Below are 10,974 nucleotides of genomic sequence, written 5' to 3' on the forward strand. Positions count from 1 at the left end.
CTAACCGATCAAGAATATATCAAAATAATCATCCATCATGATCAAGTTTGCTTCATTCCAGGGATGCAGGGATAACTTAATATATGGAAATCCATCAACGTAATCCACTATATAAACCAACTCAAAAACAAAAAACACATGATCAACTCCTTAGATNCTGAGAAAGCATTTGACAAAATCCAACATCCATTCATGATAAAAGTCTTCGAAAGATCAGGAATTCAAGGCACATACCTAAACAAAATAAAAGCAATATACAACAAACCAGTAGCCAACATCAAAGTAAATGGAGAGAAGCTGGAAGCAATCCCACTAAAATCAGTGATGAGACAAAGCTGCCCAATTTCTCCCCACCTATTCAATATCATACTTGAAGTCCTAGCAAGAGCAATTAGACAACAAAAGGAGATCCAGGGGATACAAATTGGAAAGGAAGAAGTCAAAATATCTGTATTTGCAGATGATATGATAGTATACATAAGTGATCCTAAAAATTCCAACAGAGAACTCCTAAACCTGATAAACAGCTTCAGTGAAGTAGCTGGATATAAAATTAACTCACACAAATTAATGGCCTTTCTCTACACAAAGGATAAACAGGCTGAGAAAGAAATTAGGGAAATAACATTCTTCCCAATAGTCACAAATAATATAAAATACCTTGGTATGACTCTAAGTAAGGAAGTGAAAGATCTGTATGATAAGAACTTCAAGTCTCCAAAGAAAGAAATCTAAAATCTCAGGAGATGGAAAGATCTCCCATGCTCCTGGATGGGCAGGATCAATATAGTAAAAATGGGTATCTTGCCTAAAGCAATCTACAGATTCAATGCAATCCCCATCAAATTTCCAACTGAATTCCTCACAAAGTTAGAAAGGGCAATTTGCAAATTCACCTGGAATGACAAAAAAACCTAGGATAGCAAAACCTGTTCTTGATAAAAGAACAACTGGTGGAATCACCATGCCTGTCCTAAAGCTGTACTACAGAGCAATTGTGAAAAAAACTGCATGTTACTGGTACAGCGACAGACAGTTAAATCATTATAATAGAATTGAAGATCCAGAAATGACCCACACACCTATGGTCACTTGATCTTTGACAGGGGAGCTAATACCATCCAGTGGAAAAAAGCATTTTCAACAAATGTTTCTGGCACAACTGGCAGTTATCATGTAGAAGAACGCAAATTGATCCATTCTTATCTTTTTGTACTAAGGTCAAGTCTACATGGATCGAGGAACTCCACATAAAACCAGAGAAACTGAAGCATATAGAGGAGAAAGTGGGGAAAAGCCTGGAAGACATGGGCACAGGGGATAAATTCCTGAACAGAAGAACAATGGCTTGTGCTGTAAGATTGAGAATCAACAAATGGGAACTCATAAAATTTCAAAGCTTCTGTAAGACAAAAGACACTGTCAATAAGACAAAAAAAGCCANCAACATATTGGGNAAGGATCTTTACCTATCCTAAATAAGATAAGGGACTAATATCCAATATATTTAATGAATTGAATAAAATGGACCCCAGAAAATCAAATAACCCCATTAAAATTGGAGTATAGAGCAATCAAAGAATTCTCAATGGAGGAATACTGAATGGCTGAGAAACACCTGAAAAAATTTTAACATCCTTAGTCATCAGGGAAATGCAAATCAAAACAACCCTGATATTCCACCTCACACCAGACAGAATGGGTAAGATCAGAAATTCAGGTGACAGCAGATGCTGGAGAGGATGTGGAGAAAGAGGGACTCTCCTCCATTGTTCATGGGATTGCAAGCTGATACACAACTCTAGAAATAAGTATGGCGGTCCCTCAGAAAATTGGACATAGCACTACCAGAAGATCCAGCAGTTTCTCTTCTGGACACATACCCAGAAGATGTTCCAACTTGTAATAAGGACACATGTGCCACTATGTTTATAGCAGCCTTATTTATAATAGCCAGAAGCTGGAAAGAAGCCACATGTCCCTCAACAGAGGAATGGGTACAGGAAATATTGTACATTTACACAATGGAGTACTTGTCAGCATTTAAAAACAATGAATTTATGAAATTCTTAGGCAAATGGATTCACCTGGAGGATATCATCTTGAGTGAGGTAACCCCATCACTAAAGAACACACCTGGTATGATAAGCAGATATTAGCCCAGAAACTTAGACTATCCAAGATACAATTTTTAAAACACATGAAACTCGAGAAGAAGGAAGACCAAAGTGTGGATAGTTCGCTCCTTCTTAGAATGGTGAACAAAATACTCATGGAAGGATTTACAAAGACAAAGTTCAGAGCAAAGATAGAAGGAAAGACAATACATAGACTGCCCCACTTTGGGATCTGTCCCATATATAACCACCAAACCCAGAATTATTGCATATGCCAGAAAGATTTTGCTGACAGGACCCCGACAAAGCTCTCTCGTGTGAGTCTATGCCAATGCCTGGCAAATAAAGAAGTGGATGCTCACAGTCATTGATTGGATGGAACACAGGGCTCCAATGAAGGAGCTAAAGTACCCAAGGAGCTTAAGGGGTCTGTAACCTTATTGGAGGAACAATGGTATGAACTAACCAGTAACCCTTAGAGCTGTGTCTCTATTTTCATATGTATCAGAGGATGACCTAGTCGCCCATCAATAGGAGGAGAGGCCCTTGGTATTGCGAAGATCATATGCCCCAATACAGGGTAATGTCAGGGCCAGGAAGGAGGAGTGCAAGGATTGGGGAGCAGTCTGGGGGGAGGTTATAGGGGGATAGAATTTGAAACATAAATGAAGAAAATATCTAATAAAAAGGTTATCAGAAAGGATAAGAAAGGATACTTCATAAAGTTCAAAGGAAAAATCTTCCACGATGAACTTTCAATTCTGAACAACTATGCTCCAAATGCAAGGACCCACATTCATAAAAGAAACTTTAGTAAAGCTCAAAGCACACATCGTACCCCACACAATAATAGTGGGAGATTTCAACACCTCACTCTCAGCAATGGACTGATCGTGGAAACAGAAACTAAACAGAGACACAATGACACTAACAGAAGTTATGAACCAAATAGACCTAACAGACATTTGTAGAACATTACATCTTTTTTTTTCAGATTACCATGGACAAAGACTGATCTTAAATTCCAACAATAATAATGGAAGAAACACATACACATGGAAGATGAACAATGCTCTACTCAATGATAACTTGGTCAAGGAAGAGAGAGAGAGAGAGAGAGAGAGAGAGAGAGAGAGAGAGAGAGAGAGAGAGAGAGAGATTAGTGTTTTTAGAATTAAATGAAAATGAAGACACATCATACTAAAATCTATGGTACACAATGAAAACAGTGGTAAGAGGAAAACTCATAGCTGAGTGGCTCCAAAAAGAAAATGGATAGAGCTTACATTAGCAGCTTGACAGCACACCTGAAAGCTCTAGAACAAAAGGAAGAAAATACACCTAAGATGAGTAGACAACAGGAAATAATCAAACTCAGGGCTGAAATAAAGCAAATAGAAACAAAAAGAACTATAAAATTAATCAACCTAGCCAGGAGATGGCTCTTTGAGAAAATCAACAAGATAGATAACATTTAGCCATACTAACTAGAGGGCACAAATACAGTATACAAATTGATAAAGTCAGAAATGAAAACAGAGACATAAAAACAGAAACTGTGGAAATCCAAAAAATAGTTAGATCCTACTATTAAAGTTTATAGTCAACTAAGTTGGAAAATCTGGATGAAGTGAACAATTTTCTAGACACATACCAGGTACCAAGTTAAAACAGGATCAGATAAACCATCTAAACCATCCCATATCCCCTAAAGAAATAGAAGCAGTCATTAATAGTCTCCCATCCAAAAAATGCCCAAGGCGAGATGGGTTTAGTGCAGAGTTCTATCAGACCTTTAAAGAGGACCTAATACATATACTCTTCAAACAATTTCACAAAATAGAAACAGAAGCTACTGCCAGGCAGTGGTGGCACATGACTTTAATCCTAGCAGTTGGGAGGCACAGGCAGGTGGATTTCTGAGTTCGAGGCCAGCCTGGTCTACAGAGTGAGTTCCAGGACAGCCAGGGATACACAGAGAAACCCTGTCTCAAAAAACTAAAAAAACTAAAAACAAAACAAACAAACAAACAAAACACTCAAAAAAGAAAGAAAAAGAAACAGAAGGGACACTACCGAATTCCTTACATGAAGCCACAATATGGTTATACCTAAACCGCACAAAGACCTACAAAGAAAGAGAATTTCAAACCAGTCTCATTTTTGAATATTGATGCAAAAATACTCAATAAAATTATTGCCAACGGAGTCCAAAGACACATCAAGACTATCCTTCAACAGAATCAATTAGGCTTCATCCAAGGGATGCAGGGATGGTTCAATATAAGGAAATCCATCAACACAATCAACTATATAAACACACTCAAAGGAGAAAAAAATTGCATGATTATTTCATTAGATGCTGAAAAAGCATTTGACAAAACTCAGCATCCCTTCTTCTTAAAAGTCTTGGAAAGATCAGGAATTCAAGGCCCATACCTAAACATAGTAAAAGCAATATACAGCAAAGCAGTAGCCAACATCAATCTATATGGAAGGAAACTTGAAGCAATCCCACTAAAATCAGGGACTAGAAGAGGCTTAGCACTCTCTTCCTATATATTTAACATATTACTCCTAATTCTAGCTCGAACAATTAGACGACAAAGGGAGGTCAAAGGAATACAAGTTGGATAGGAAGAAGACAAATATGACAATTTGAAGATGATATGTGATCATATATTTAAGTGACCCCCAAAATTCCACTAGAGAACTCCTAAAGCTGATAAACAACTTCAACAAAGTGACAGGATATAAAATTAACTCAAACAAATCATTAGCCTTCCTCTACTCCAAGGATAAACAGGCCCAGAAAGAAATTATGGAAACAGCACACTTCACAATAGTCACAAATAATATTACATACTTTGATGTGACTCTAACCAAGGAAGTGAAAGATCTGTGTGACAAGAACTTTAAGTCTCTGAAGAAAGAAATTGAAGAGGTTCTCGGAAGTTGGAAAGATCTTCCATGTTCATGGGTTGGCAGGATTAATATAGTAAAAATGCCCATCTTGCTGAAAGCAATCTCAAGATTCAATGCAATCTCCATCAAAATTCCAGCTCAATTCTTCATAGAGTTAGAAAGAGTACTTCACAAATTCATTTGGAATAACAAAAAACCCAGGATACTGAAAATTATTCTCAACAATAAAAAACTTTTGTGGAATCGCTATCCATGACCTCAAGCTGTATTACAGAGTTATAGTGATTAAAAAAACCAAAACAAAATAAACAAAACAAAAACTGTATGGTATTGGTACAGAGACAGTTAGGAAGATCAGTGGAATAGACTTGAAAAGCCAGAAATGAACCCACACACCTATGGTCTCTTGATCTTTCAAAAAGGAGCTAAAGCCATCCAGTGGAAAAAAAAAAAAACAGAATTTTTTTAAATGCATATTTTTTCTTTCTCCAATTTTTTTATTAGGTATTTTCTTCATTTATATTTCAAATGCTATCCCGAAAGTCCCCTTTAGGCCCCTTGGTCTTACAAACTTAAAAGGCAGCATTTTTAACAAACCAGTTGGGAAAAGATCTTTACTAATCCTACATCCAATAGAGGGCTAATATCCAATATATACAAACAACTCAAGAAGTTAGACTCTAAAATTTAATAACCCTATTAAAAATGGGATACAGAGCTAAACAAAGAATTTTCAACTGAACAATATCGAATGGCTGAGAAGCACCAAAGGAAACATTCAATGCCCTTAGTCATCAGGGAAATGCAAATCAAAACAACCCTGAGATTCCAGCTCATACCAGTAAGAATGGCTAAAATCAACACTTAGGTGACAGCAGATGCTGGCAAGTATGTGGAGAAAGAGGAACACTCCTCCATTGCTGGTGGGATTGCAAGCTGGTACAGCCACTCTGGAAATCAGTTTGTAGATTCCTCAGAAAATTGGACAAAGTACTACAGTAAGATCTAGCAATACCTCTACTGGGCATATACCCAGAAGATGTTCCAACTTGCAATAAGGACACCTCTTCCACTATGTTCATAGCAGCCTTATTTATGATAGTCAGAATCTGAAAAGAACCCAGATATCCTTCAATAGAGGATGGACACAGAAAATGTGGTACATTTACACAATGGAGTACTACTCAGATATTAGAAACAATGAATTCATGAAATTCTCAGGCAAATGGATAGAACTAGAAAATATCATCCTGAGTGAGGTAACCCAGCAGCAAAAGAACACACATGATATACACTCACTGATAAGTGGTTATTAGCTCAAAGGCTCCAATTACCAAGATACAATTCACAGACCACCTGAAGCTCAAGAAAGAAAACCAAAGTGTGGGTACTTCAGTCCTTATTAGAAGGAGAACAAAATGCTCACAAGAGCAAATATGGACATAACATGTAGAGCAGAGACTAAAGGAAGGGCCATCCAGAGTCTGTCCCATGTGGTGATTCATCCCATATAGAGAGAGTTCCGAAACCAATACACTGTTGTGGATTCCAAGAAGTGCATAATGAAAGGACCCTGATATAGCTGTCTCCTGAGAAGCCCTGCCAAAGCCTTATAAATACAGAGATGGATGCCACAGCCAACATTTGGACTGGGTGTGTGGTCCCCAGAAGAGGAGTTAGCTAAAGGACAGAAGGAGTTGAAGGTACTGCCACCTCACAGGAAGAACAATATCGTCCAACCAGTCCCCAAGAGCTCCCAGGGGCTAAGCCAACAACAGAGCAGTATACATGGCTCCAACTCCATATGTTGCAGAGGATGGCCTTGCCATGCATCAGTTGGAGTAGAGGTCCTTTGTCCTTTGAAGGCTCAATAGATGTCTCACTATAGGGGAACTGAGGGCAGGAGGAAGAAGTGGATGGGTGGGTGTAGGAATACTCTCATAAAATCAAGGGGGAGGGAGGATGGAATAGGGGTTTTGGTAGTGATGGTGGGGAACAGAAAAGGGATTTGAAATGTAAATAAAGAAAATATCCAATAAAAACATTAAAAAGAAAAAAGAAATATTAATAGTGAAAAATAATATAAAAGCAAACCACATTTTAAATGCTTATTTTTATATTATAATATAAGAAACAATAAGTATTTAAAAACTAAATTTTATTATATTTAATAATAGCTAGTGCGGTAATATGAGTTCATTCAACAAAATAAAGTAGTCATATTCATAAATAATAATATATGATATATTATTATGAATAATAAAACAATATTGCTACTGAGTAATAATATAATTTAAATAAATATATAAATTCATAAATGTTATTATAATTTCTGGCTAAATCATATACCCACCAATACTATTACGTGTTGAAATATATTTCACTGACCAAAGAGAGAAATGAATAATAGGACATTTTTTTCTGTTATATCTGAATGCTTTAAATTCCACTAAATCATTTCCCCCAGGTGTCAGATGCATGGCAGTGATTAATGACATACTAATAAAATTCACCTGGCAGGTTGAAACTAAAATGTCATTTCTATGGGTAAAAATAATTTTCCAGTAAGTAGAGCTTTCTGCCAAAATTAGATGTATGCTCTTTGGAATATTTCAAATATTTTTAAAAGCAACAAAATATAAATCCAATATAGTTGGAATTAATTTGAAATAACGTGTTTGAAACAATGTTTTTTCACTTGCTGCCTATTGAAGCTTATTTCATTTGTTTTCTGAAAACCTTGCATTTCTCTTAGTTTCCAGGTATCAGGGAACTCACTTGTTGTTGATGCTGTTGTTGTTTTTTGAGACAGGGTTTCTCTGTGTAGTTCTGGTTGTCCTGGAACTCACTCTGTAGACCAGGCTGGCCTTGAACTCAGAAATCCTCCAGCCTCTGCCTCCCAAGTGCTGGGATTAAAGGCATACACTACCACCACCCGGCCAAGGGAACTCACTTTAATCATAACCATCTATACCGGAGACCTTGAACATGTCTATCACTTATGGACCTAGTTCTCTGTTTCAAACTCTACCTTTAAATGAACTCAAATAAACATAATCCTGTTTGTGCCATGGGAAGTTATCAACACAACGATCTATTTTATCAGCTCACAGTAGAAACACATTTTAGATGAAAACTTTTAATTTTTCTTAGCTTTTAATTCTTTACACATAAAACAAATAGGTTTAAATTTGAAATTAGGAGTTTAAATTTTATATTTAAATATTTAAATTTTAATTGATACATACTTTGAAAATATCAATATGCTTTTTAGTATTTGGGACTATACATAGTTTATAATAATTATTAGATTTTTGTACCTAGATTGCATAGATCTTCATTTTTTTTTCACATTTACAGTTGTCTTAAAAATCAAACACAAAACAGAAGAAAACAAAACAAAACAAAACACCACTTTGGATTACCAGCCTTTTAGTCATCATTTCTTAATGTATCTGTCAAATGCAAGAGAACAAGCAACATTGGTTCTCACAGGTTCAAGATGTTATAATGTTTATCTAATATTAGTTGTAATTTTAGTGTCAGCTTTTCCTAGACCCTTTGTACTATGCAGTTAACTGGCAAAGTTTAGTTAGCTGAATTAAACTGTATTGTTAAGGATTGAATAATGCTTCAATTTAGTCCTTGGAAATATAACTCCATGCAAAAATAGACCTATAATTAACTATCAATGGCATTGCAATCATTTTTTAAATGTTTTATTTTGATTGCATATTTTCTTTATTTACTTTTCTTTTGCTCTGATAAAATTCTCACCAAAATTACCTTGGGGAGGAAAGTGTTGATTTCACGATCTATTTGTCATGTGAAAAAAATATCAGATTGTTCCCATTACCTAGGTATTGTAAATTGGAAGGCAGTCAACATGGCTGACCATGAATCCGTGAAGTAAGATTCTGATGCTATTGGGGAATGTGTCAAGGGATGAATAGCTGAGTCATATGGTACATCTACGTTTGAATTTATTTTTAATATTATTTATTTTATTTTTAAGCCCATAATAAAATTATATCACTTTCTTTCTTCTGTCCAAACACTCCTATATAAGCGTCCTTTCCTTTTTATCCAATCCATTTCCCTGTTTTTCATCAGTTGTTGTTACAAACACATGCGCACGCATACACACACAAAAAGTTGTATGCTTAGAAGTGTGTGTGTGTGTTACTTTTATGTATATCTTTTCAGGGTTGACCGTTAATAAACAATGTTTGTGTTTTCCTGAGTAAGGCTATTTCTCCCATTCTCAGCATTCCTTAATGGCCTGCAGGTATTTGGCTAGAGTTTTGGCCCCTGAGATTTCCCCATTTCATGTTAGTATGCATACTGGTGTCATCTTTGTTCAAGTCATATTTGAGATGGTAAAAGCTCAATATCAAAATAATTTTAACTTGCATTGCCATAATTCCTAATGATGGCAAATGCTTTTAAAGTTGTTTCTTAGCCAACTTTATCATTTCCACTACTAATGCTGTGTTTGTTTCTGAAACATCAACAAGCCATATGACCTATAAAATTTGATCTCTAATGTGAAGTATTGACTTCAAAATGTTTTGCCAAATTTTGATTTATAATAAAGTCAAGGAGCTTATGATTTTTTCTTATATATAGTAGGGTTTTAGTTGGATTTATTGGCTCAATTTTCTTTATATTTCAATGCAAGGGGAATATATATATTTTTAAGGTTCTGTAATAATTTATCATATTTTGTAGTAAATATTCTGTTGCCATAAAATATCAATTGTTTCATAAAATATGTTGATATTTTATAAATATTGTTATAATTTACCTGGGCTGAAAAGTTTTTTTTTATTGGAAGGTGTGCACTTAGGTATTTAATTCTATGATTTCCTATTATTTTAATTTAACTTGAAATGTTAGTAACATACCTATTTCAACTGAATCTTTGATTTTATGCTATAAAGCAGGTTATGGAACTGACTAGTTAGTATGTAATGTTTGCAAGACTTAATAATGATAACCTTTCTAATTTTTGTAATTGTAATCTACTACATTTTCTATTTTCCATAACCTTTACAAATACTATACTTGGATTTGCTTAATTTTCATTCTTTACTATCTATTTCTTTAGCTATGGTAATAATTCTGTTCAAGATATTTTCTTTGACTTGTGTGTTTCATAATTTCTTAGGGTGAAAGTACATATGCAATTGTATAATCTATAGTCTATTGATGTTATTGTAATCACCATGCTTTCTTTGAAACCTCTCTAAATTATTTTATTTTACATAGAAAATTGTACTTCCTATTCCTGTCATTTTTAAAATTAATTTATTAGGGCAAAATAACTTGGGGTTACTCTTAGCTATGTGCAAGACTTTCTTCATTAGATAAGTTGTGTTACATACATTCTCAATCTTCATAGGTATGGATATTCTTACATTTCATCATATTGTAGCAACTTCTCAAAACTGAAGTCATTCCACAAATTAATATGTGAAGGTATTACATTGTATATTTGCACTTCATTTCTATGTAGTCTTCCAATACCGATAAGTTTTGTCAGAAGTTGCAATGTTGGCAAAACTTGAGGGTATAATACTTGGTAAAATTAGGGAGCCATTAAATGGCAAATATAGTGCATGCTCCCACATACAAGACTTCTGAAATAATTAGACTCAAGATTATAAAGTACAATGTCATATAGGGCTATAAGAAATAAAGCATGCATGACAATAGGCTTTGTATAACTGGCCCTGTCCCTCCATGGATGTGACATTTTGGAGAGCTGGCCTATCTCTCAGTTGCATTCAGGAAAGCAGACCTAGGAAGCACAATGAAGTTGGATCAGGGTGAGCAGGGTGTGGGTGAGTTAATCCTGAGGCCATGATTCTGGGAGAGCTGACCCTGCCACTGACCTGCCATGGGTGGCACAGATACATAGATAATGCCC

This window comes from Mus caroli, chromosome 3 (assembly GCF_900094665.2).
Source record: "Mus caroli chromosome 3, CAROLI_EIJ_v1.1, whole genome shotgun sequence".
NCBI classification, from domain to species: domain Eukaryota; kingdom Metazoa; phylum Chordata; class Mammalia; order Rodentia; family Muridae; genus Mus; species Mus caroli.